General features: G+C 53.0%; 1 non-coding gene and 1 pseudogene across 1 annotated transcript; both read right to left on the bottom strand.

Annotated features, from left to right (window-relative positions):
• Positions 1-2,494: 2,494 nt before the first annotated feature.
• Positions 2,495-4,576, bottom strand: LOC144283850 (18S ribosomal RNA; annotated as a pseudogene).
• Positions 4,577-11,595: 7,019 nt separating this feature from the next.
• On the bottom strand, positions 11,596-11,697 carry LOC144283885 (U6 spliceosomal RNA). The gene has a single exon (XR_013352391.1). It is a non-coding gene; the product is annotated as a U6 spliceosomal RNA (small nuclear RNA).
• Between the last annotated feature and the right edge of the window lie 13,232 nt (positions 11,698-24,929).

Below are 24,929 nucleotides of genomic sequence, written 5' to 3'. Positions count from 1 at the left end.
AAGCCGCCTGGACCAGGAGAAGGCCGAGACCAACAGTGGGGAGGAGAGGGGGAGGCGCAGACCCCGGATCCGCAGTGGCGGACCCGGGCTGGGGGACGGGCGACCCGGCCTGGACGACCTCAGCCGCCGCAACAGGGGCGCGGCGGCAAGACTGCCAGCGTTCTGGACCCTGGCTTCCCGCTCCCACTATGACAGACCACGACCCGCCGGCGGCACAACCGCAACCCCCCAACACACAACCTGGGCATACCAAGGCCGCGTGTGGCGCGAGGGATGTCCCCCAGAGGGAGCTCTCGCCTCTTTCCATTTTTCGTGGGCGGCGCCGCCCTGCCCCCTGGCACCTGTCCCCTCTCAGGTTCTCGCTCCCACGCATCGCCCACGTTCTCGTCCCTGCATGCGCCCAGCGAGGTGGGGCGGGGGTGGTCCAGGAGTGGTGGGGATCAGGCGGAGGAGGGGTGTTGGAGGTGGCCACTCTGTCTACTCTTAGGGGGACGGAGGCCCCGGGAGACGGGGCCCTGCAAGGGAACCCCCAGCAGCGCCACACCCGCGGGGGCGAAAAGACTCACTGCCAGTGACAAGGATTGATCACCAAGCGACGCTCAGACAAGCGTAGCCCCAAGAAGAACCCCAAGAGGAACGGGTCAAGTGCGTTTTTTTTTTTTTTAATTTTTATTTATTTATGATAGTCACAGAGAGAGAGAGAGAGAGGGAGGCAGAGAGAGAAGCAGGCTCCATGCACCGGGAGCCTGACGTGGGATTCGATCCCGGGTCTCCAGGATCGTGCTCTGGGCCAAAGGCAGGCGCCAAACCGCTGCGCCACCCAGGGATCCCTCAAGTGCGTTTAAAGTGTCGGTGATCAATGTGTCCTGCAATTCACTTTAATTCTAAAAATGTTAGCTGCATTTTCATCCACGCACCAGCCGAGTGATCCACCGCTAAGAGTCGAAGGAGGTTCGCTGGGAGGGGAAGCCCCTCTCCTGGCACAACAGATCCCCGGAGGGTGCCTCTGGCCAGCCAGTAGACTCACAAGATCAGACTTTGAGAAGCTCAGAGGGGTTGGAGGATGGGGTGTCTGGCCCCCGCCCCCACGCACATGTGCGGGAGACCAGCTCTGACAATCCCACAGGCGCCCAGGGGTTTCCCACCTGCTCTGCCACACACCGGGGACCCGGGGGCACAGGTACACGTGCATGGCCAATGGCCACTGGGCAGCCCCCTTCCAGTGCCTGCGAGGAACCTGGCTTGGCGTGGCGACCCCGCCCCTTGGGAGCCGGGCTTGTGCGGTGGAGTCTGGGGGAGAAGGGACTCTCCCAACTGACCGACCGCCCCATCCGACGGAGGTGGACTGGCGACACCCATAGGGTCTTTAAGCCTCCGCGCCGGGTAGCTCTAGGTACCTGGTGGGGGATGGGCGAGGCGGGATGGAGGAACTAGGCCACAGGGCACCGCCACGATGCGGATCCGCCCTGGCCGCGGCCAACACACCGCAAGAGGAACGAGCCCCTGAAGATACCGGCCCACGACTGAGGTTCTGCTGGGCGCCGCGTCACAAGCCCCGCCACCACCTGCCGCCATCCTCTCTCTCCCCCTGGGCCCTTCCCTCCTCCAAAGCCGCCTGGGTGGTCCTGGCGGGACCCCTCACTTCTGAAACACCCCCAGCCACCTCACCTTAGAATAACCCCCCTCCACTCCACCCAGGTCGTCCCCAGATCCGCGACCCAGGCCTCTCCCCACGGAGTGGGGGCTGCAGCGGGAAGCGGGGGTGAAAGGGCAGGGGGCGTGAAGGGGGCGGCGGCGGAGGCTGGGATGGAAAAAGGGAGAGTCAGATGGGGCCGGAGGCTGGGGGTGGGGGGTGCGGTGTGAGAGACGCGCTCAGCCCGAGGGCGGGATCAGAGCGGGCGTCCGCGGACGGTGGAACCATCCAGGGCGGGCGGCAGTAGGCGCGCGCCGGGCAGTGGACGCCCCTGCCTGAGCCGAGGCTCTGAGGCACCCCCTCCCCACCCCCTGGGCACAGGTGGACCCGACCCCCGGATGACACCCGCTGACAGCCGAGGGCGCCGCGTGTGGGGTGACGGGTGACCGGGGACAACCGGGCAGAAGGCGAAAGGTGGGCGGCGCGCCCCCCACAACGCTGGATCCGCCTCCGTGGGAAGGCAGGGTGCAGAGGGAGGCCTGGAGCTAAAGGATAAGCCACAATTGCCCAGGGGGCTGCGGGGACGACGTGGCCGCAGCCCCGGGCAGGGACGACAGCGGAGCTCCCTTGGAAGGGACCCGGGGGGCCAGGACGACGACAGCTAAAAGGAAGAAGGGCATCCGGCCTGCCTACCCTCCACACGCTGTCGTCGCAGGACCCCCCCCCCCCCCCCGCGACCACCTCTCCTCTCCTCCCTCACAGCCAGCGGGCGGGCACTGTGCTGACCCCGATATCGCATGGGTGAAGACTTCATGAGCTGATGGGGCTCCCACTGGCAGGCCGCTGCCGCCAGGTTCTCATTAATGATCCTTCCACAGGTACCTATGGAAACCTTGTTAGGACTTCTACTTCCTCTAGATAGTCAAGTTCCACCGTCTTCTCAGCCCTCCGCCTGGACTGTGGGCCGTGCCCTCGGGCCAATTGGAGGGTCTCACTAAACTATCCAATGAGTAGTAGTGACGTAGTAGTGACAGATGGTGTGTACAAAGGGGAGGGACTTAATCAACACAGGCTTATGACCCGCACTTACTGGGAATTCCTCGTTCATGGGGAATAATTGCCATCCCCAATCCCCATCATGAATGGGGGTTCAATGGGTTACCCCACCTGCCGGCGTAGGGTAGGCACATGCTGAGCCAGTCAGTGTAGCACACGTGCAGCCCCGGACATCTAAGGGCATCACAGACCTGTTATTGCTCAATCTCGGGTGGCTGAATGCCACTTGTCCCTCTAAGAAGTTGGGGGACGCCAAGCACTCTGGGGTCATGTAACTAGTTAGCATGCCAGAGTCTCCTTCGTTATCGGAATTAACCAGACAAATCGCTCCACCAAGTAAGAATAGCCATGCGTCACACCACTCGCGGAATTGAGAAAGAGCTATCAATGTGTCAATCATGTCCGTGTCCTGGCTGGTGAGGTTTCCTGTGTTGAGTCCAATTAAGCCGCAGGCTCCACTCCTCGTGGTGTCCTTCGGTCAGTACCTTGAAGTTTCCGCTTTGCAACCATAACCCCCCCCACCCCAAAGACTGGTTTCCCAGAAGCTGCCCAGCAGGTCATCGGAATAACGCTGCTGCGTTGCCAGTCGGCATCATTTATGGTGTCTGATAGTCTTCAAACCTCCGACTTTCGATCTTGATTAATGAAAACATTCTTGGCAAATGCTTTTGCTCTGGTCCGTCTTGTGCCAGACCAAGAATTTCACCTCTAGAGGTGCAATATGAATGCCTCCAGCCATCCCTCTTAATCATGACCTCAGTTCCGAAAACCAACAAAATAGAACCATGGTCCTATTCTGTTATTGCTAGCCGCAGTATCCAGGTGGCTCAGGCCTTCTTTGAACACTCTAATTTTCAAAGTAAATGCTTTGTGCCCCGCAGAACACTCAGCTAAGAGCATGAAGGGGGCGCCGAGAGGCAAGGGGCAGGGATGGGTGGTGGCTTGCCTTGAGGCAGACCGCCCCCCCCCCCCCCCCCCCGCACTCCCAAGATCCAACTATGAGCTTTTTTTTTTTTTTTTAAGATTTTATTTATTTATTCATGAGAGACACACAGAGGCAGAGACATAGGCAGAGGGAGAAGCAAGCTCCCTGCAGGGAGCCCATTGTGGGGACTCTATCCCGGGACTGCGGGATCACTTCCTGAGCCAAGGTAGATGCCCAACCACTTGAGCCACCCAGGCGTCCCTAACTATGAGCTTTGTAACTGCAGCAACTTTAATATACCATTTGGAGCTGGAATTACTGCAGCTGCTGGCACCGGGCTTGCCCTCCAATGGATCCCTGTTCAAAGAAATAAAGTGGACTCATTCCAATGACAGGGCCTTGAAAGAGTCCTGTATCATTATTTTTTGTCACTACCTCCGGGGTCGGGAGTGGGTAATTTGCCTGCCTGCTGCCCTCCTTGGAAGTGGTAGCTGTTTTCTCAGGCTCCCTCTCCGGACTCGAACCCTGATTCTCCATCACCTGTGGTCACCGTGGTAGGCAGGCGACTACCATCAGAAATTGATAGGGCAGAGGACCGAATGGGTCATTGCCACCCTGGGGGGGGGGTGTGCAATCCCCCGAGGTTATCTAGAGACACCAAAGCCACTGGCGCCTGCCTCCCAGCCAGGGAGGGCCAAGGGGAGGCTGACCGGGTTGCTTTTAATCTGATAAAGGCACACATTTCCCCTTCCCCCGCCCCCGCGAGGGGGGTCAGCGCCCCTGGGCATGTATTAGCTCTAGAATTACCACAGATATCCAAGTAGGAGAGGAGCGAGCGACCAATGGAACCATAACTGATTTAAGGAGCCATGTGCAGTGTCACTGTACCAGCTGTGCATACTTAGACATGCATGGCTTAATCTTGGAGACAAGCATATGCTACTGTCAGGATCAACCAGGTAGGCGTGTGGTGAGCCAGAGACAGCGCTCGCGCCCCCTGGAAGGGGCGGAGGGAATCTTGTGTTGGGCCAGACGTGCTCACCACGCCAGAGCACACCCGGTGGAGGCAGAGTCGGCGACCGCCCCCGCCCCCCAACCCAGCGCAAAGCCGGAGGGAGGGTGGAGACGCGCCTCAATCGCGGTGGCCCCGCCCCACACCCTTGGCGGCCAGCGAGGCTGACTAACTGACCGCCCCGTCCCAGAACAAGGGTGGGCACTCACGCACACACCTCGGCTGCAGCCTGGAGAGACGAGGGCGCCTCACCCCTCGGGTGGCACCGATGTTGGCGCGCGAGCGGGCACAGGGGCTACCCGGCGGTCCCGCTGGGGATGGCAGCCAGCCTGTGCGGGCTCACGTGGTAGGAAGGGGGGCCGGGCCGGAGCCTGAACCTCTCCTCCCCACTGGGGAGTCAGGCGCGCGACCACAGCAGTCACGACAGACAGCAGAGGACCGGTCCCACGCCCAAGCACGCGTGCCAGAGCAGGGGCACTGTGGGGGAAAGACGCGGGCCCCTAGTCAGCACACAAGGCCACCGCCAGGCGGATACGAATGGGAGACTGCAGCGAGCCTGGACCAGCGCACCGGGGGGCGCGGCACCCGGTCAGCAAGCTGGACGGGGCGGGGGGGGGGGGGGAATGAGAAAAGGAAAGGCCACGAGACGGCCTGGTGACTGGGGACCAGGAACCAGAAACCGGCAAAGCAGTGGAGGAAAGCACCGCGGGCCACCGCGAGGGGGCTTTGGGGACCCTCAAAAGGCGCCTGGAGGACCAAGGTCCCGCGGCCGGGGCACGTGGAGTCCCACCGCCCAAGGCCTCCAGCACAAGGGCGGTCCCTTAACACCTGAGGACGCCGAACTGGCCCCTGGCAGGCCCTAGCAACCTCGTGGGGCTGGGGCCCTAACCACCACCATTCTCACTACCGGCTCCCAGAACGCCCTCCCACACGTGCAAGGACACTCCCCCCATCCCCCCCACCCCCCCACTCCCACCCCCACCCCCACCCCACCACCCCACCACTCCAAAACCCCCCCACTCCCACCCCCACCCTCTCCCCTCAACAGAGGGCCGAGAGCACTTCGCCCAGGGAAGCCCCTCCCCAAGCCATGGCCGCCGGGTGGACGATATCCAACAGCGGCGAGGCCGGTGTCAGTCCCCAGAGGGCAGTCAAGGGGCACACAGCTCGCCCGCGACCTTGTGGTCCGGGTGTGGGCAGATGGGGGGAGGGAGGCAAGGGAGCGGGTCGGTGGTGTCGGGAGAGGGCGCTCCGCAGGAGAGGGCCAGGTCGTGGAAGGGCGTGCCAATGAAGGCGCGAGGCAGGCCGCCGGGTAAAGGTGCACGGGATCCCACCACCGCCACCACCACCGCCACCACCACCACCACGAGAGCGGTCCCATGACCCCCGGGACGCCAGCCAACAGCCTCAGCACCCTTGGCAAGCCTCCCCGCAAACCAGGCCCCACACCGCTGGAGCCCAAGCACTCGCGACCCCCGCCACGGGGGCCATCTGAACCTCCGTCCTAACGTCCGTCCCTCTGGTCCATCCCGGAGTCACTACCGGGGGAAACACCCACAGGCGAAAGCCGCCCGACCCTTACCCGCCATAGCGCAGCCCGCGCCTGCGTCGACTCGGGTAAGGGAGCGGGTGGGGAGACAGCCAGCTACTCGCCAGGCACGGGGTGGGCGCGGGGCGCGCTAGGGGGCCCCCCTACCCCTGGGAAGCACACCACGATGGGGGCGACCGCTCGCACTCGCACACACACGTGCAACACCTGACACCGGCGAGGCGCCCCAGGATCCTTCTCCGACTCGGAGGGGGAGGCGAAGGCGGCGGTTCACAAAGAGCCAAGCTCGGCCCCACTGCGGGGTCAGGAGACACCTCGCGCAAGGAGGACGCTCTCCCCAACACTCACCGGTAGTCACCCCGCATCCGTGGCCACACTACGGGCAGAGGAGGGGCAGCGGCTGGGGGTTCCGGTACCCCAAGGCACCCTCTCTGATTATTAAAGAAGGCTTTCTCGCGGAGGACGCGTTGCCACCCACCCATTCGTCCCCTTCAAATGGGCCGCGCAAAACGGCGTGCCAAGGCGCACAGGGATGGGGCGCGGTACGGTCTACCCGCAAGGGACAGGTATAGGGCAATCATGAGCACTTGCCGCGGGGCCCCCTCAACAAGGAGGCCGCCTCCACCTCACCCTCGCACAGCGTGCTTGCATCACCTCACGGAGGGGAGCTTCGTGCCTCCCGCGAGGTAGACAAAAGAGAGGGAGACGGGCACTACATATGCCGGGCAAGCGCGGCAGTCCTCGGCTGGCCAAGGGACGCTCACGCGTCCCGCCCAGTCCAAGGCCCACCCTCCCGCCAGGCGGCCAGGGGCAGAAGGAGGTGCTCGCCCGCCCGCCAGGGGAGCATGTGTGCCTCCCTTACCGACCTCCACCACCCGCTCCTCGGACAGGCCATCGCCAGCGGCAGCCCGAGGGGAGTCGCTGGGAAAGAGAAAGGACGTCACCGCTCGGCCTCAGGCACCCGAGACTCCCTGGAGCGCTGGGGGGTGGGCGCAACGCACTCAGCACCCCTAGGTGGTGAGCAGCGCGGCTCACCACAGACCAAGGCCTTTGGGAAAGGCCAGTGAGAGCGTCCACTGCGTCAGAAAACCCCGGTCCCACCAGCGCCCTGAGGCAAGGAGGCGGGAGGGCGTGTCCGGTTAGAGTCCCCACCACTCAGGCTCCCTGCATTGCCAGTCAGGAGGGTGTGGTGGAGCGACGGACCCGCAGGCAAAACGAGAAGAGCCCTTCCATTCGCCATGAATGCCTGTCCCTTGTCTGATGCAGCTTAGGCCCAGCCCAGGAGAGTATGAGATCACATCTCTCAGCAAGACGCGGCCCCAGGGGCTACCGAGGAAAAAAGCCCCAGGAGGACAGCGACCAGGGGGTACCTGCTTCAGCCAAACTGGCACCCTTTGAAACCAGGGGCGAGAGCGGCTGGACAACCCAAGAGACAAAGGAGGATGCCTGACACGCGGCACAGAGCCTTGCGGGACAGGGGTTGTCACGGCCACAGCCGGCTGCTCACGGAATGGAGCACGGGGGTAAAAGACCCATACCACCCTCGGGTGCCAGAGACCAGAGGTGACACCATGACCTGGGCCACCTGGAGGCTCAAGAGTCTGCACGCAGGCCAAGGCGGCTGGCTCAAACTCCAGAGAGCGAGGCCAGAGCCAGGCTTATCAGTACCGTCAAGTCCGGATCCCCGCATGCGCCCAAAGAACCATATCTCTAGGGTGACTGTCGCTGAAATACATGTCAGCACCACCTGGCAACAAAAAATGTTCATTTCAAGCAAGAAAATAGCCGCGCTGGCTGGCAGGGACAAGCCACAGGCCACTGTGACCTCCTGGGACTGTAGCCGGCCACTGGCCCCAGGGCCTGCCCCATCACCCCAACTCCTAGAGCGCCCAGGGCCATCTGGTCCACCCCGGGAGCGTGTGTTCAGGGCAGGAGGAGCGGGCTCTAACTCCAGTCTGCCAATCTGCTGGTCCGCCCGTCTGCTGGTGCTCTTTCAACTGAGACAGAAAAATCACCAAAGTTGTGCAGGTAGGGTCAGGTGTGTAAAATTTTGGCCTATCTTTATCTCTCTGGACCACCTCTTGGGTCCTATCCCGGGAGGCATCTTTCTGATGCAGTGACCTAGATGGCTGAATGTAGGGAATTTCTTTTTTTCTTGTCCTTTTCTTTAAAATTGTACTTATTGGGACGCCTGGGTGGCTCAGCGGTTGAGCATCTCCCTTCAGCCCAGGGCGTGATCCTGGAGTCTCAGGATTGAGTCCCACATCGGGCTCCTGTGTGGAGCCTGCTTCTCTCTCTGCCTCCTCTGCCTGTGTCTCTGCCTCTCTTTCTCTGTGTCTCTCATGAATAAATAAATAAAATATTATTTTAAAAAATAAAAATAAAATTGTACTTATTTATTTATGAGAGAGAGAGAGAGACAGAGAGAGAGGGAGAAGAAGCCTCCATGCAAGGAGCCTAATGTGGGGCTTGATCCAAATCGTCTGCTCAACTGCTGAGGGAATTTCATCCCAGATCATGGGAACTTGTAAAGCATTCGGGCTCATCTTTATCTTTCTGAACTGTATGGTGCCCAATTTTACCCATGCCTGCCTTTCAACTCATGAGCTAGATTTCCTTTACAAAAGGATGTTAACAATAGCTTCTGGAGGCAGAGGAAACCTCTCCCACGTAGAACACATAGGGACATGTAGACACAAAATGAACTCTAGCCTTTGTCTCACTCCTATCTGTAGCGAGGTCATGAAAGACCTGGTGTTCCAATCTCCCCGTTTGATGAACACAACTCCAGTTGCCAGTTAGCATGGCCGCATCTGGATCCCATCCATCGTTTCGTGCAAAGCTACCAAAAGTTGCAGCAACCAACCAACGCAAGGAAAACCAGAGTATCCCCATGAGCGAGCCAAGCGCTGGTTCCTCCCCAAGGAAGACTTTTATTTAAAACCCAAAGACTTTTATTTAAAACCCAAAGTCGGGGTTTTCCTGATGGAACCAGAGGGCTTCCTAGGTTCTGGTCCCTTGGCTGGCCTCATTGCTGGCTTTCTATAATTGTAGCATTAAGGCATATGGAAAGATACCCGTTCACCCCATTCGGGCCATCTGAGCCTCAGGTTATTCTTCCATGTGTCCCAGGTAAGTGAGTACTTTCAAGTAAGTATAGGCTGCCTAAGCATCCTACGGGTAGCCTGCCAGAGTTTCCTGTGGCTGGCAGGTGGGGGGGGGGGGCGGGGGGTCATGTGCTCAACCTTCAGTGCAAAATAGTATAGGGTCTGGTTCAGTTTGGTCTGGTTTTCTGCATGCGTGTGCATTCTCCATAAAGAGCTGGGGTGTCTTCATAAAGAGGGACATTGTAGAAAGTGGACAGTTTGTTTTCTGTTTTTAGTACATGCAAGGCTCTAGGACTTGAACCTTATGGGAGACACACAGAGACAGGCAGTGACAGAGGCAGAGGGAGAAGCAGGCTCCCTGTGGAGACCCCAATGCAAAAGTCGGGCCCCAGGACCCCAGGTTCACAACCTGACCCCAAGGCAGACACTCAACACAGAGTCACCAAGGCATCCCTGTTCCTTTATTATTAAGGGAAGCAGACAGGCAACGTGTGTTCAGAGGAATGGAAATATAGTCCGCGTGCTGAGGTTTTTCTGAGCCATTTGGACCTGGGTCGGTGTGAAACTCAAGATAGCAGCACCCAGAAATGTTCAAGGCTGTTCTCTATATCCATTTCACAGATACTTGATTGAAAGTGGTGTTGTATGGCACATGTCTTTCTCTGATTGGGGTCTTGCAAGGCCCAGAGAGCTAAAGCCCCCAACCTCAAGGACTTAAAGTTGCAAGTGGGATGAAGAGATAGGGAGGCAGGCAGACAGGCAGGGCTGGAAAACCTGTACTCTGGTGAGTCCAGGTGTGACGAATATGGCCTGGCAGGGTGGCTGGAAGGCAGTCTGCTCCGGATCCACCATTTAACTCAGGACAGGCACCAAAGAGTGGCCTTGGGGATGTTTTTCTCCTCCTCCCTGGGATGGGGACATCTGCACTGCTAAGGGAAAGCCCCCCCTTCCTGCTGCCGGTGCGTTGGAAACCACCTTGGCTACATTGGTTCTGGTTCCGTTTGCGGTTCCGGTCCCTGCCCCACAGAAAGGCCCACTTGGAAATGTCATCTGAGGCGTCCTTCCGCCCCCAACCCCAAAGACCTGGGACACCAGGTGATGGGAGCCATTCCTGATCAGATGTAGAAATGTCCACAAACCAAAACTCATCCTTCCTGCATCATCTCCCCATGACCTGGCACCGTTTGTGGAGAGGGACTCTTTGTTTCGCTGCCACCGATACAGCAAATAAGGACAGTCCTGAACACAAGAACGGTCAAATGAGAATCAGTCCATCTTATCCTATTCCCTAGACGGGTATCATGGCATGTGTCTAGAGATAGAAGTAGAGTACGAGGTCATGTGTGGGAACCAGAGGAACACACAAGACCATGAGTGGCAATGGGAAGTAAGAGGGGTGGACTAGGGATGCCTGGGTGGCTCTGTGGTTGAGTGTCTGCCTTCAGCTTGGGGCCTGATCCCAGGATCTGGGATCAAGCCCCACATCGAGCTCTCTGCAAGGGAGCCTGCTTCTCCCTCTCCTTATGTCTCTGCTGCTCTCTGTCTCTCATGAATAAATAAATACATCCTAAAAAAGAAAAGTAGGTGCACCTTGAGGTGCACTCAAGGAAACTTGCACTCACATTTCACTATATAGCATTTCTTTGGCCCCTCCACTCCTGTAGAGATAGCTTCTACCTACCTTAGGTGAGAGGCTAGTGGAATCCTGCAGGGCAAGAATGCTTGTGTCTCAGGTCTTCAGTACAGCACATTTCCATGGCACCTCCTCACTACAGTGGGGCCAGGTTCTAACTCCCATATGTGAGAAGCTAGTTGAAAGCTTCATTCAAGGAATGTTTCTTTCTGAGAGTTGAGCACAGGGCCTTCCCATTGGGCCTCCACACCTACTGTGCACTTAGGTTCTAAATCTCTTATGTTAGAGGCTTTTCCGAAGCTGCCTGCCAGGGACACTTGTTTCTCAGAGTTTAGTAGACCCCATTTCCCCCTAGCCTCCACAGATTCTTTTGATATAGGTTCTAATGCCAGTAGGTGAGAGTAGTTTCTACTCTCAGACTCAGGAGCATTGGTAGCTCACAGTTCCCTACATAGCATTTACATAAGCCCTCCACTCCTGTGGAGATAGCTTCCCCCTCCCCTAGGTGAGAGGTTAGTGGAAACCTGAAGGGCAGGAATGCTTGCATCTCAGAGTTCATTACAGTGCATTTCCATCACACCTCTTCACCTACAGTGGAACTAGGTTCTAACTCCCATAGGTGAGAGGCTAGATGAAAGCTGCATCCAAGGAACGTTTCTTTCTTTCTTTTTTTTCTTTTTTTTAATATGGAACGCTTCACGAATTTGCGTGTCATCCTTGCTCAGGGGCCATGCTAATCTTCTCTGTATCGTCAAGGAACGTTTCTTTCTGAGAGTTCAGGACAGGGCCTTTCCATTGACCTCCACACCTACTGTGGACATAGGTTCTAACTCCTTTAATTTACAGGCTTGTCAGAAGCTGCCTGCAAGGAACGCCTTTTCTCAGAGTTCAGTAGACTGCATTTCCCTCAAGCTTCTGCAGGTTCTTTTGATATAGGTTCTAATGCCAGTAGGTGAGAAGGTAGTGGAAAGCTATAGAGCAGGAATGCTTGGGTCTCAGAATTCAGTACAGCACATTACCATGGCACCTCCTCACCTACAGTGGAGCTAGGTTCTAGCTCCCTTAGGTGAGGGTCTAGTTGAAAGCTGTGTTCAAGGAATGCTTCTTTATGAGTGTTGAGCACAAGGACTTTCCACTGGGCCTCCACACCTACTGGGGATATAGGTTCTAACTCCCTTATGTTAAAGGCTTGTCAGAAGCTGCCTGCAAGGAACGCTTATTTCTAAGAGTTCAGTAGACCACATTTCCATTGAGGCTCCTCAGGTTCTTTTGATATAGGTTCTAATGCTGGTAGGTGAGAGGGTAGTGGAAAGGTGAACGTAGGGAACATAGCATTTCCATGGCCACTGCAATCCTGTGGAGATAGATTCTACCCCCCATAGGTGAGAGAATAGTGGAAAGCTACAAGGCAGCTTATGTCTCAGAGTTCAGTAGAGTGCATTTCCATGGCACCTCCTTACCTAAGTTGAGCTAGCTTCTAACTCCCATAGGTGAGAGGCTAGTTGAATGCTGCATTTAAGGAATGCTTCTTTCTGCAGTTGAGCAAAGGGCCTTCCCATTGGGCTTCCACACCTACTGTGGACATAGCTTCTAACTCCCTTACATTAGAGGCTTGTCAGAAACTGCCTGCAAATGGGGATCCCTGGGTGGCTCGGTGGTTTGGCACCTACCTTTAGCCCCAGGCATGATCCTGGAGTCCTGGGATCGAGTCCTGCATCAGGCTCCCTGGGTGGAGCCCACTTCTTCCTCTGCCTGAGTCTCAGCCTCTCTCTCTCTCTTTCTCTGTGTCTCTCATGAATAAAAAAAAAAAAAAAAAAGAAAAGAAAAGAAAAGAAAAGAAAAGAAAAGAAAAGAAAAGAAAAGAAACTCCCTGAAAGGAACGCTTGTTTCTCAGAGTTCAGTAGGCCGCATTTCACTCAAGCCTCCACAGGTTCTTCTGATATAGGTTCTAATGCTGGTCAGTGAGAGAATAGTGGAAGGCTACAATCCAGGAACACTGGTGGCTCACAGTTGACTACTAACTGGCCCCTCCAGTCCTGTAGACATAGTTTCTACCTCCTTTGGTGAGAGGCTAGTGGAAAGCTGTGGGGCAGGAATGCTTGTTTCTCAGAGTTTAGTACAGTGCGTTTCCAATGCCGCCTCCTCACCCACAGTGGAGCTAGGTTCTAACTCCCATAGGTGAGAGGCTCTTGAAAGCTGCATTCAAGGAATGCCTCTGAGAATTGAGCACAAGGCCTGTCCCTTGGGCCTCCCCACAATTGTGGACATAGCTTCAAACTCCCTTACATTAGAGGCTTGTCAGAAGCTGCCTGCAAGGAATGCCTTCTATGAGATTTCAATAGGCTGCATGTCCCTCGAGCCTCCACAGGTGCTTTTGATATAGTTTTAATGCTGGTAGGTGAATGGAAAGCTGCATTCAAGGAATGCTTCTTTCTGGGGGCAGGCAAGATGGTCGAAGTGTATGGGTCCTCAACTCACCTGGTCCCACCAACTTACCTAGATAACCTTGAAAACATCCTGAACATCTACGAATTCAACCTGAGATTTAAAGAGAGAACAGCCAGAATGCTACAGAGAGAAGGGTTTTCATTTCTAGCAAGGTAGGAAGGTGGGAAAAATAAATAATTGAAAAGAATCAATTGGGGGAGGGGTACTGAGAAGAGCCAGGCTAAAGGGAGGCAGCGAAAGCCTTTGGAACAGCAAAGCCCAGGCCTGGAGAAGCCTGAACTTTAAAATTCCACACGAGATTTTTCTCGGACAGAAAAGTGCTTAGCAGGGAAATCAGACAGAATCCCAGGAGGGGCAGTGAAGCCCCCAGTTTCCAGGAGTCACTAATAGAGGAAGTGCACCTGGGGGAAAGCATACCACAAACTGTGGACAGATCTCGGTGAAGGGCTGGAGCACCCAGCCTGAGGGGTGTTTTGGAGAAGCCAGTAGGTTAGGCAGGCCAGCTCTGGATAGAGGTGTCTGTGTTCTGCTGCCTTCAGGAGCTGTCCCCCCCTCCCCCCGGGAGCGTGGTTCCAGCAGCACAGGGCCCCAGATCCCAGGGTGCCAAGCAGACAAAGCCCACGATCCTGCAATCCCCCCAGGATAGGCGGAAGCGGGGAGGGCACAGGAGAGCGAGACCTCTCCTGCCACTGGGCACCCCCAAGGTGTGCAGATCAGTGCCCCCATGCCACCCTGGGAGCATATTGGCCAGTGCGGACTGGGAGACTGCGTTAGTTACTGTGGGGAGTTGACTCCAGAACTGGAGTTCTGCTGCTGCCAGTGGTGTTGTTCCTCCTTGTCACCTTGTGCCTGGGAGAGGCGGGGCCGCCAGGAAACAGAGGCCTCCCGGGGTATAAAGCTCCCACTGAGCCTGTCACCTGGCAGAGGGCAGGGCATCTCTCCCAGGCACACACACCTGAGAATCAGCATAGCAGGTGCCTCCCCCAGAAGACCAGCTGGAAGGACAGGGAAGAGCAAGTTCTTGACCAAACAGTGCTGGAAAGCTCCAGGGGAAGTTGAGGGATTTATAATATATAGAATTAGAGGGTCCTCCCCTTTTTAAAAATTTTATCCCTTTTTTCAGTACAACTCGTTATTATATCAGACTAAAAAATTCCAATATTTTTTCTCTTTTCCCACCTTAACTACAATATTTTACTACCTCTTCCTTTTTAAATTTCTTCCTTTTTGACTTTCATATTTCTACAATTATGTGTCTTAGATATATTTTTCACTTCCGGATTCTGTTCAACATACTCAATTTAATTTTGGGAGATATATGAGATGTGTTTCTTTGTTTTGTGTTTTTTGTTTTCTCAGCCTCATTTTGCTCTACAGTGGCAGAAGTTAATACCTTCTAAAACATGACCAGCATGCACACAGAACCAAGTGGAATACCTTGCTGGTTCATTCTGTGAGATTATATTCTCTCTTCATCGTATTTATGTTTTGATGGTCAATGTTGGGGCTTTCTACCAGTATTTCTGGTATATATAAATTTGAGACTGAGCATCTTTTAACATACAGAACTTAGTACACCATAACCAAAAGGATTACCCTCTAGGACCCCTCAGGTAGACTACATTCTCCCTCTGCTACAACTTCTTCACCATGACCATCTCCTGTCCCCCCCCCCCCTTTTTCTTCTCTTTTTCCTCTTTACTTCTGTCTTTTCTATTCTTTTTTTCTTTTTCTTTTTTCTTCTTTGGGATTCTTGGCCTTTTACTTTTTACAACTTTGTTTTAAAATATTGTTTTTCACTTTAGTGGTCCTTTTGTTTTATTTTGTTCTGATCTTTGTTTTCATTTTCGGGTCTCTAACCTCGTCAGAATCATCAGGGGTGAAATTTACTTAGGTCGCGGTTGATATTCTTGACTCAGCCCGCTCATACAGCCACTCTGCACTGAGCAAAATGACTAGAAGGAAGAACTCACCACAAAAGAAAGAATCAGAAACAGGACTCTCTGCCACAGAGTTACAGAATTTGGATTACAATTTGATGTCAGGAAGCCAATTCAGGAGCACAATTATACAGCTACTGGTGGCTCTGGAAAAAAAGCATAAAGGAATTAAGAGATTCATGACTGCAGAATTTAGATCGAATCAGGCCAAAATTGAAAATCCATTAAATGAGATGCAATCCAAACTGGAGGTCCTAATGACGAGGGTTAATGAGGTAGAAGAATGAGTGAGTGACATAGAAGACAAGTTGATGGCAAGGAAGGAAGCTGAGGAAAAAAGAGAAAAACAATTAAAAGATCAGGAGGAAAGGTTAAGAGAAATAAATGACAGCCCCAGAAGGAAAAATCTACATTTAATTCGGGTTCCAGAGGACACTGAAAGGGACAGAGGACCAGAAAGTGTATTTGAACAAATCATAGCTGAGAACTTCCCTAACTTGGAGAGGGAAACAGGCATTCAAATCCAGGAGATAGAGAGATCCCACCCTAAAATCAATAAAAACTGTTCAACACCTTGACATTTCATAGTGAAACTTGCAAATTCCAAAGATAAAGAGAAGATCCTTAGAGCAGCAAGAGACAAGAGATCCCTAAATTTATGGGGAGAAGAAGTATTAGGTTAACAGCAGACCTCTCCACAGAGACCTGGCAGGCCAGAAAGGGCTGGCAGGATATATTCAGGGTCCTAAATGAGAAGAACATGCAGCCAAGAATACTTTATCCAGCAAGGCTCTCATTCAGAATAGAAGGAGAGATAAAGAACTTCCAAGATAGGCAGAAACTGAAAGAATATGTGACCACCAAACCAGCTCTGCAAGAAATATTAAGGGGGACTCTGTAAAAGAAAGAGCAAGTCCAAGGAAACAATCCACAAAAATTGGGACTGAATAGGTATTATAATGACACTAAATTCTTATCTTTCAATAGTAACTCTGAACGTGAATGGGCTTAATGACCCCATCAAAAGGCACAGGGTTTCAGACTCGATAAAAAAGCAAGACCCATCTATTTGCTGTCTACAGGAGACTCATTTTAGACCTAAGGACACCTCCAGCCTGAAAATCAAAGGTTGGAAAACCATTTACCATTCAAATGGTCCTCAGAAGAAAGCAGGGGTAGCCATCCTCATATCAGATAAATTAAAGTTTATCCCAAAGACTGTAGTAAGAGATGAAGAGGGACCCTATATCATACTTAATGGGTCTATCCAACAAGAAGATCTAACAGTCATGAATATTTATGCCCCTAATGTGGGAGCTGTCAAGTATATCAATTAATAACCCAAGGAAAGACATGGATAATAATACACTAATAGTGGGAGACTTCAACACAGCACTTTCTGCAAATGACAGATATTCTAAGCACAACATCTCCAAAGAAACAAGGGCTTTAAAAGATACACTGGACGAGATGGATTTCACAGATATATACAAAACTTTCCATCTGAACACAACTGAATACACATTCTTCTCAAGTGCAAATGGAACTTTCTCCAGAATAGACCACATACTGGGTCACAAATCAGGTCTCAACTGATACCAAAAGATTGGGATTGTCCCCTGCATATTTTCAGATCACAATGTTTTGAAACTAGAATTTAATCACAAGAAGAAATTTGGAAGAAACTCAAACACGTGGGAAAAAAACAAACAAACACATGGAGGTTAAAGAGCATCATACTAAAAGATGAATGGGTCAACCAAGAAATTAGAGAAGAATTAAAAAGATTTATGGAAACTAATGAAAATGAAGATACAACCGTTCAAAAACTTTGGGATACGGCAAAAGCAGTCCTAAGAGGGAAATACATTGCAATACAAGTTTCCCTCAAAAAATTGGAAAAAACTCAAATACACAAGTTAACCTCGCACCTAAAGGAACTGGAGAGAGAACAGTAAATAAAGTCTACACCAAATGGAAGGAGAGAGTTAATAAAGATTCGAGCCAAACTCAATGAAATAGAGACCACAAGAAGTGTAGAAGAGATCAACAAAACCAGTAGTTGGTTCTTTGAAAGAATTAATACAATAGATAAACCATTAGCCAGCATTACTTAAAAAAAAAAAGAGGGAAGACTCTAATAAAATCATTAAAGAAATAGAAGAGATCACAACCAACACCAAGGAAATACAAACGTTTTTAAAAAGTATTATGAGCAGCTATATGCCAATAAATTAGGCAATCTAGAAGAAATGGATGCATTTCTGGAAAACTACAAACTGTCAAAACTGGAACAGGAAGAAATAGGAAACATGAACAGGCCGATAACCAGGGAGGAAATTGAAGCAGTCATCAAAAACCTCCCAAGTTAAAAATTCCAGGGCCAGATGGCTTCCCAAGGGAATTCCATCAAACGTTTAAAGAAGAAACCATACCTATTCTACTAAAGCTGTTCTGAAGGATAGAAAGGGGTAGAATACTTCCAAACCATTTTATGAGGCCAGCATCACCTTAATTTGAAAACCAGACAAATACCCCATCAAAAAGGAGAATTATAGACGAATATCCCTGATGAACACAGGTTCTCAACAAGATACTAGCTAATAGGATCCAACAATACATTAAGAAGATTATTCACCATGACCAAGTGGGATTTATCCCTGGGATGCAAGGTTAGTTCAACACTTGTAAAACAATCAACGTGATAGATCACATCAACAAGAGAAAAAACAAGAACCATATGATCCTCTCAATAGATGCAGAGAAAGCATTTGACAAAGTACAGCATCCATTCCTGATCAAAACTCTTCAGAGTGTAGGGATAGAGGGAACATTCCTCACCATCTTAAAAGCCATCTATGAAAAGCCCACAGCAAATATCATTCTCAATGGGGAAACACTGAGAGTCTTTCCCCTAAGATCAGGAACGTGACAGGGATGTCCACTCTCACCACTGCTATTCAATATAGTACCAGAAGTTCTAGCCTCAGCAATCAGACAACAAAAAGAAATAAAGGCATTCAAATTGGCAAAGAAGAAAGTCAAACTCTCCCTCTAGATTCTACCTACCATAGGTTAGAGGCTAGTGGAAAGCTACATGGCAGGAATGCTTGTGTCTCAGATTTCAGTACAGTGCCTTTCCATGGCACCTCCTCACCTACAGTGAAGCTCCATTCTAACTCCCATAGTTGAGAGGGTAGTGGAAAGCTGCATTTAAGAAACGCTTCTTTCTGAGAGTTGAGCACAGGACCTTTCCATTGGGCCTTTGCGCCTACTGTGGATATAGGTTCTAACTCCCTGTTAGAGGGTTGTCAGAAGCTGCCTGCAAAGAAAGCTTGTTTCTTGAGAGTTGAGGAAAGCTGCACTCAGACATGGTTGGTTGCTCACTGCTCACTATGTAGCATTTCCATGGACCCTATGTTCTTGTGGAGATGGCTTGTACCTCCCTTAGGTGAGAGGCTAGGGGAAAGCTGCAAGGCCAGAATGCTTGTGTCTCAGAGTTCAGTACAGTGCATTTCCATGGCACTTTCTCACCTAAAGTGGAGGTAGGTTCTAACTCTGATAGGTGTGAGACTAGTTGAAAAATGCATTCAAGAAATGCTTCTTTCTGAGAGTTGAGAACAGAGCCTTTCATTGGGCCTCCACAACTACTGTAGATGAAGGTTCTAACTCCCTTTTGTTAGGGGCTTGTTAGAAGCTGACGGCAAGGAATGCTCACTTCTCAGAGTGCAGGAGGCCACATTTCCCTCGGGCCTCCACAGGTTCTTTTGATATAGATTCTGATCCCAGTAGGTGAGACGGTAGTGGAAAGCTGCATTCAAGGAACACTGGTTGCTCACAGTTAACTACATAGCATTTCCTTGGCCCCTCCACTCATGTGGAGATAGCTTCTACCTCCTTTAGGTGAGAGGCTAGTGGAAAGCTGCATGGTAGGAATGCTTGTGTCTCAGTTTCCTACAGTGCATTTCCATCACACCTACAGTGGAGCTAGGTTCTAACTCCCATTAGGTGAGAAGCTAGTTTCAAGCTATGTTCAAGGAATGCTTCTTTCTGAGAGTTGAGCACAGGGTCTTTCCATTGGCCCTCCACACCCACTGTGGACATAGCTTTTAACCTCCTTATACTATAGAGCCCTCAGGAAACTGCCTGCAAGGAATGCTTGTTTCTCAGAATTCAGTAGTCTGCATTTCCCTAGAGCCTCTAGTGGTGCTTTTGATTTACATTCTAATGCTGGTAGTTGAGAGAGAGGAGGAAAGCTGCACTCAAGGAGTGCTTGTTGCTCACAGATCACTCACTACATAGCATTCCTATGGCCCTTCCAACCTTGTGGAGATAGCTTCTATGTCCCCTTAGTAGACAAACTAGGTGAAAGCTGCAAAGCAGCTTGTGGGGAGACATGCTAGAAATCCCTTCTTCGAGAAGCTAGCCCTCTGGGAAGGCTGGAGCCTGAGAACTCAGGCCAGCTCCATTCCATTACGCCCCCACAATTGCTGCAGAGGCAGGGTCTCACAGGCCTCCAGGAGAGACCTAGGGTTGTATTTATTCAAGAAGAGCTTTGTCCTCACAGGGAAGTAGCCTGCTTTCCCTTGGCGCCACCAGCACTGCTGAAGACCCCTACTCCCACACTCTGAGGTGCAAAGTTCCTCTCCAGGTGACACTCCAGGAAGACCTAGGTCCCCTAGATGTGGACAGCACATTCCAGGGCTCCTCCAAACTTCCTGAGGAGCCAACTTCTCAAGCCCTTCCTGGAGAGGCCAGTGGAAAGCTGCCCTCACTGGCCCCTTGGGCCCAGGATTCAGGACAGCGAGTTCCATTGGGTCTGTGACCTAAGGTGGGGCCAGGGCCACCTCCAACCTAGGGGTGGGGAGCTAGCTGAACATTTCCCTCAAGGAATGCTAGTTCTTCAGCATTCAGGAGGTCACAGGGTCATTTCACCTCCGCAACCGCTGTGGAGAGGGTGTGCTAACTCGCCCCTGTGACAGACATCTGGTCAGCTGGAGGCCAGGAAAGCTGCTTTCTCAGTGAAAAGTATCTGGCCTCTCCCCTTGCCACTCCCCCACCGAGTGTGTACCTAGCTGCTAACCTCATTCAGCTGTGAGGGATGGTATGTTGAAAGATTCACACTGGGAGTGCCTGGTTCTAACACTGAAGCCCACAGTTAGTTTTGCCACTGCCCAGGGTCCTCTGTCTCCTGGGCTGAGAGGTTCAACTTTCCTCCTGTGGAGGAAGGGGCCTGTGGAGAGCTGCACTCAGGAAATGTGGTGTTGCAGAAGCACTCCAGCACTTGGGACAGCCACTCCACACCCTCTGGGGAGACAGTTTAGAATTCTCTTCATCAAGCAACTAGCTTTCTAGGAAGGTCTGAGCCTCAGAACTCAGGCCAGCTCATCTCCATTGCACCCCCACAATGGCTAGGGAGGCAGGGTCTCACAGGCCTCCAGGAGATGTGTACCGGTGAGCTTAGTTAGGGAGAGCTTTCTCCTCACAGGAAAGTAGCCTGCTTTCCCTTGGTGCCGCCACCATTGCTGAGACACCTGTTCTCACACCCTGAGGTGAGAAGCTAATCTCCAGCGGGCAATCCAGGAAAGCCGAGGTCCCCAAGACATGGCCCCTCCAGGGCCCCTCCAAAATTCCTGAGGAGGTAGCTTCTGAAGCCCTTCCTGGAGAGACCAGTGGAAAGTTGCCCTCACTGGCCCCTTTGGCCCAGTGTTCAGGACAGTGAGTTCCATTGGGTCTGTCTCCTAAGGTGGGGCCAGGAGCAACTCCCACGGCAGGGGGGCAGGGGGGCTAGCTGAAAGATTCCCTCAAGGAAGGCTACATCCTCAGCGTTCAGTAGGTCTCAGGGTCATTTCACCTCCACAACCACTGTGGAGATGGTGTGTTAACTCACCCCAGTGACAGACTCGTGGTTACCTGAATGCCATGAAAGCTGCTTTCTCATTGAAAAGTACCTGGCCTCTGCCTTTGCCTGTTCACAACCGAGGGTAAAGCTAGCTGCTAACCTCCCTCAACTATGAGGGGAACATGTTGAAAAGTTCCCTCTGGAAGGGCCTGTTTCTCACACTGAAGACCACAACCTTACCTCTGCCCAGGTTCCTAGATCTGCTGGGCAGAGAGGTTCAACTTTTCTCACGGAAGTGGCCTGTAGAGACCTGTACTCTAGGAAGTGTGATGTCCCAGAGGCCCTCTAGCGCTTGGGGCAGCCCCTCCACACACTCTGGGGTGACAGGTTTGAACTACCCTCATCGAGAAGCTAGACATTTAGGAAGGCCTGAGCTACAGAACACAGGCCAGCTCATTTCCATTTCGCTCCCATACCTCCTTGGGAGGTGGAGTCTCACAGGCCTCCAAGTGAGCTTAGTCAGGGAGAGATTTATCCTCACAGTAAAGTAGCCTGTTTTCCATTAGCGCCGCCACTGCCACTGAAACACCTGTTTCCACACCCTGAGGTGAGAAGCTAGTGTCCAGGGAGTAATCCAGGAAGGCCTAGGTCCCCTAGAGGTGGACAGCACATTCCAGGGCCCCTGCAAACTTCCTGAGTAGCTGGCTTCTCAAGCCCTTCCTGGAGAGGCTGGTGGAAAGCTGTCCTTGCTGTCCCCTTGGCCCCAGGGTTCAGGATAGTGAGTTCCATTGGGTCTGTGGCCTCAGGGGAGTCCAGGGTCATGTCCCACCTAGGCAGGGCTACCTGAAATTTTCTCCCAAGGAAGGCTAGTTCCTTAGCATTCAGGAGGTAGGAGGGTCATTTCACCTCCACAGCCACTGTGCAGAGAGTATGCGAACTCACCAACGTGACAGGTTCATGGTCATCTATAGGCCAGGAAAGCTGCTTTCTCATTGAAAACTACCTGACCTATGCCCTTGACCCTCCCTTACTGAGGGTAGAGATAGCTACTAAACTCCCTCAGCTGTGAGGGATGACTTGTTGAAAGGCTTCTCTGGAAGGACCTGTTTCTCACACTGAAGCCCACAGCCTTGCCACTGCCCAGGCTCCTCTGTCTGCTGGGCTGAGGTTCGATTTTTCTCACAGGAGTGGCCAGTGGAGACCTGCACTCTTGGAACTGTGATGTCCCAGAGGCCCTCCAGCGCTTGGGGCAGCCCCTCCACACCCTGTAGGGAGACAGTTTTGAACTCCCTTCATTGAGAAGCTACCCTTCTAGGAAGGCCGAACCTCAGAACACAGGCCAGCTCATTTCCATTGTGCCCCCACATCTGGGGAGGGGGGGAGTCTTACAGGCCTCTGGGAGAGGCCTATGGGTGAGCTTAGGGAAAAATTTGTCCTCAGAGGAAAGTAGCTGCCACCACTGCTGAGACACCTCTATCCATACCCTGAGGTGAGAAGCTAGTCTGCAGTTTGCACTCCAGGAAGGCATAGGGCCCTTAGAGGTGGACAGCACTCAACAGGCGCCCCCCCCCCCCCAACTTCCTGAGGAGCTGGTTTCTCAAGCCCTTCCTGGAGAGGCCAGTGGAAAACTGCCCTACCTGGGACCTTAGGTCCAGGGTTCAAACAGCGAGTTCCATTGGGTCTGGGGCCTAAGGTGGGGCCAGGGTCACCTCCCACCCATGAGGAGCCTAGCTGAAAGCTTCCATCAAGGAAGGCTACTTCCTCTGCGTTTAGGAATTCCCAGGGTCATTTCACTTCCACAACCACTGTGGTGAGGTTGTGCTCAATCTATCTGGTGACAGATTTGTGGTCAGCTGCAGGCCAGGAAAGCTGCTTTCTCCGTGTAAAGTACAGGGCCTCTGCCCTTGCCCCTCCCCCACCGAGGGTGGAGCTTACTGCTAATATCTCTCAGCTGTGAGGGCAGGCATGTTGACAGGTTCCCCCTGGGGGGGCCTGAGCCTCAGACTGAAGCCTAATGTCTTGCCACTATCCAGGCTCCTCTGTCTGCTGGGCTGAGTGGTTCGACTTTCTTCACCAAAGGGGCCAGTGGAGAGCTGCACTCAAGGAACTGTGGTGTGCCAGGGCCCTTTCATCGCTTTGGGACCACATCTCCACACCTTGTGGGGAGACAGGTTTGAACTCCCTTCATCCAGAAGGTACCCTTCTAGGAAGGCCTGAGCTCAGAACACAGGCCAGCTCATTTCCAGGGCGCCTCCACAGCTGCTTGTGAGGCACGGTGTCTCAAGCTTCTGACAGAGGCCTAGTGGCGAGCTTAGTCAGAGAGAGCTTTATCCTCAGGGGAAAGTAGCCTGATTTCCCTTGGTGCTGCCACCACCACTGAGACACCAGTTCCCACTCCCTGGAGTGAGATACTAGCCACCAGGGGGCACTCCAGGAAGGCCTAGTCCCCTAGACAGGAACAGTGGGTTCCAGGCTTCTCTGAACTTCCAGAGTAGCTGGCTTCTCAAGCCCTTTCTGGAGGGGCCAGGGGAAAGCTGCCCTCACAGGACTCTTGGGCCCAGTATTCAAAGTAGCAGTTCCATTGGGTCTCAGGCCTAGGGTGGGGCCAGAGCCACCTCCCACCTAGGCGGTGCTAGCTGAAAGTTTCCCTCAAGGAGGCTACTTGCTCAGTGTAGGAATTCCCAGGGTCGGGCCGCCTGGGTGGCTCAGCGGTTAAGCCTCTGCCTTCGGCCCAGGGCGTGATCCTGGAGTCCCCGAGTCCCAGTCGGGCTCCCTGCATGGAGCCTGCTTCTCCCTCTGCCTGTGCCTCTGCCTCTCTTTCTGTGTCTCTCATGAATAAATAAAATCTTAAAAAAAAAAAAAAAAAAAAAGGGAATTCCCAGGGTCATTTCACCGCTGCAACCACTGTGGAGAAGTTGTGATAACTCACTGTGGTGTCAGATTCTTTGTCAGTGGCTGACCCGGAAAGCTGCTTTCTCAGTAGAAAGCACCTGGCCTCGCCCCTTACCCCTCCCCCACGGTGGTTGGCGCTGGCTGCTAACGTCCCTCAGTCCCTCAGTGGTGAGGTGAGGGCGGGCCCTGTGCAAGGTTCCTGGAAGGCCTGGGTCTGAGGGGCAGGGCCAGATGCGGGAGAGTAGGGTCCTCAACCCGCCTGGCCCCAACTTACCTAGACAACTTTCAAATCATCCTGGGCACCTATGAATTCGACCTGAGATTTAAAGAGAGAACGGCCAGAAGGCTACAGAGAGAAGGGTTCTAGCTTCTAGCAAGGTAGGAAGGCGGGAAAATAAAACTAAAAAAGAATCAGGTGGGGGAGGGGCACCGCAAGGAGCCGGGCTGAAGCGAGGCGGCAGAGCCTGCGGGGTAGGAAAGCCCAGCCCTGGAGAAGGAGAAGTGGTAACTCTAAAAGTCCGCGCTGGATTTTTCCCAGACGGAAAAGTGCTTAGCAGGGAGATTGGGCAGAAGTGCGGGAGGGGCAGGGAAGCCTTCGGATTCCTGGATTCCCAGTCACTATCCGGGGAAGGGCGCCGGTAACCGGTCCCATCTCTGGAAAGGGCTGGAGCGCACAGCCCTCGGGGCATTAGGAAGAATGGTTCATTCTGTGAGACTCTATTCTCTCTTCATTCCCGTTCTGTCCCCTTTTATCTCGTTTATGTTTTGGTGGTCAGTGTTGGGGCTTTCTATCAGTGTATTGCTTGTTTATATAAATTTGGGACTGAACATCTTCTAACATACAGCACTCAACACACTCGGAACCAAGGGGATCACCCTCTAGAGCCCGCAG

Source organism: Canis aureus, chromosome 14 (assembly GCF_053574225.1).
Source record: "Canis aureus isolate CA01 chromosome 14, VMU_Caureus_v.1.0, whole genome shotgun sequence".
In the NCBI taxonomy this organism is placed as follows: domain Eukaryota; kingdom Metazoa; phylum Chordata; class Mammalia; order Carnivora; family Canidae; genus Canis; species Canis aureus.
This window is presented reverse-complemented; position numbering and strand designations above follow the sequence as displayed.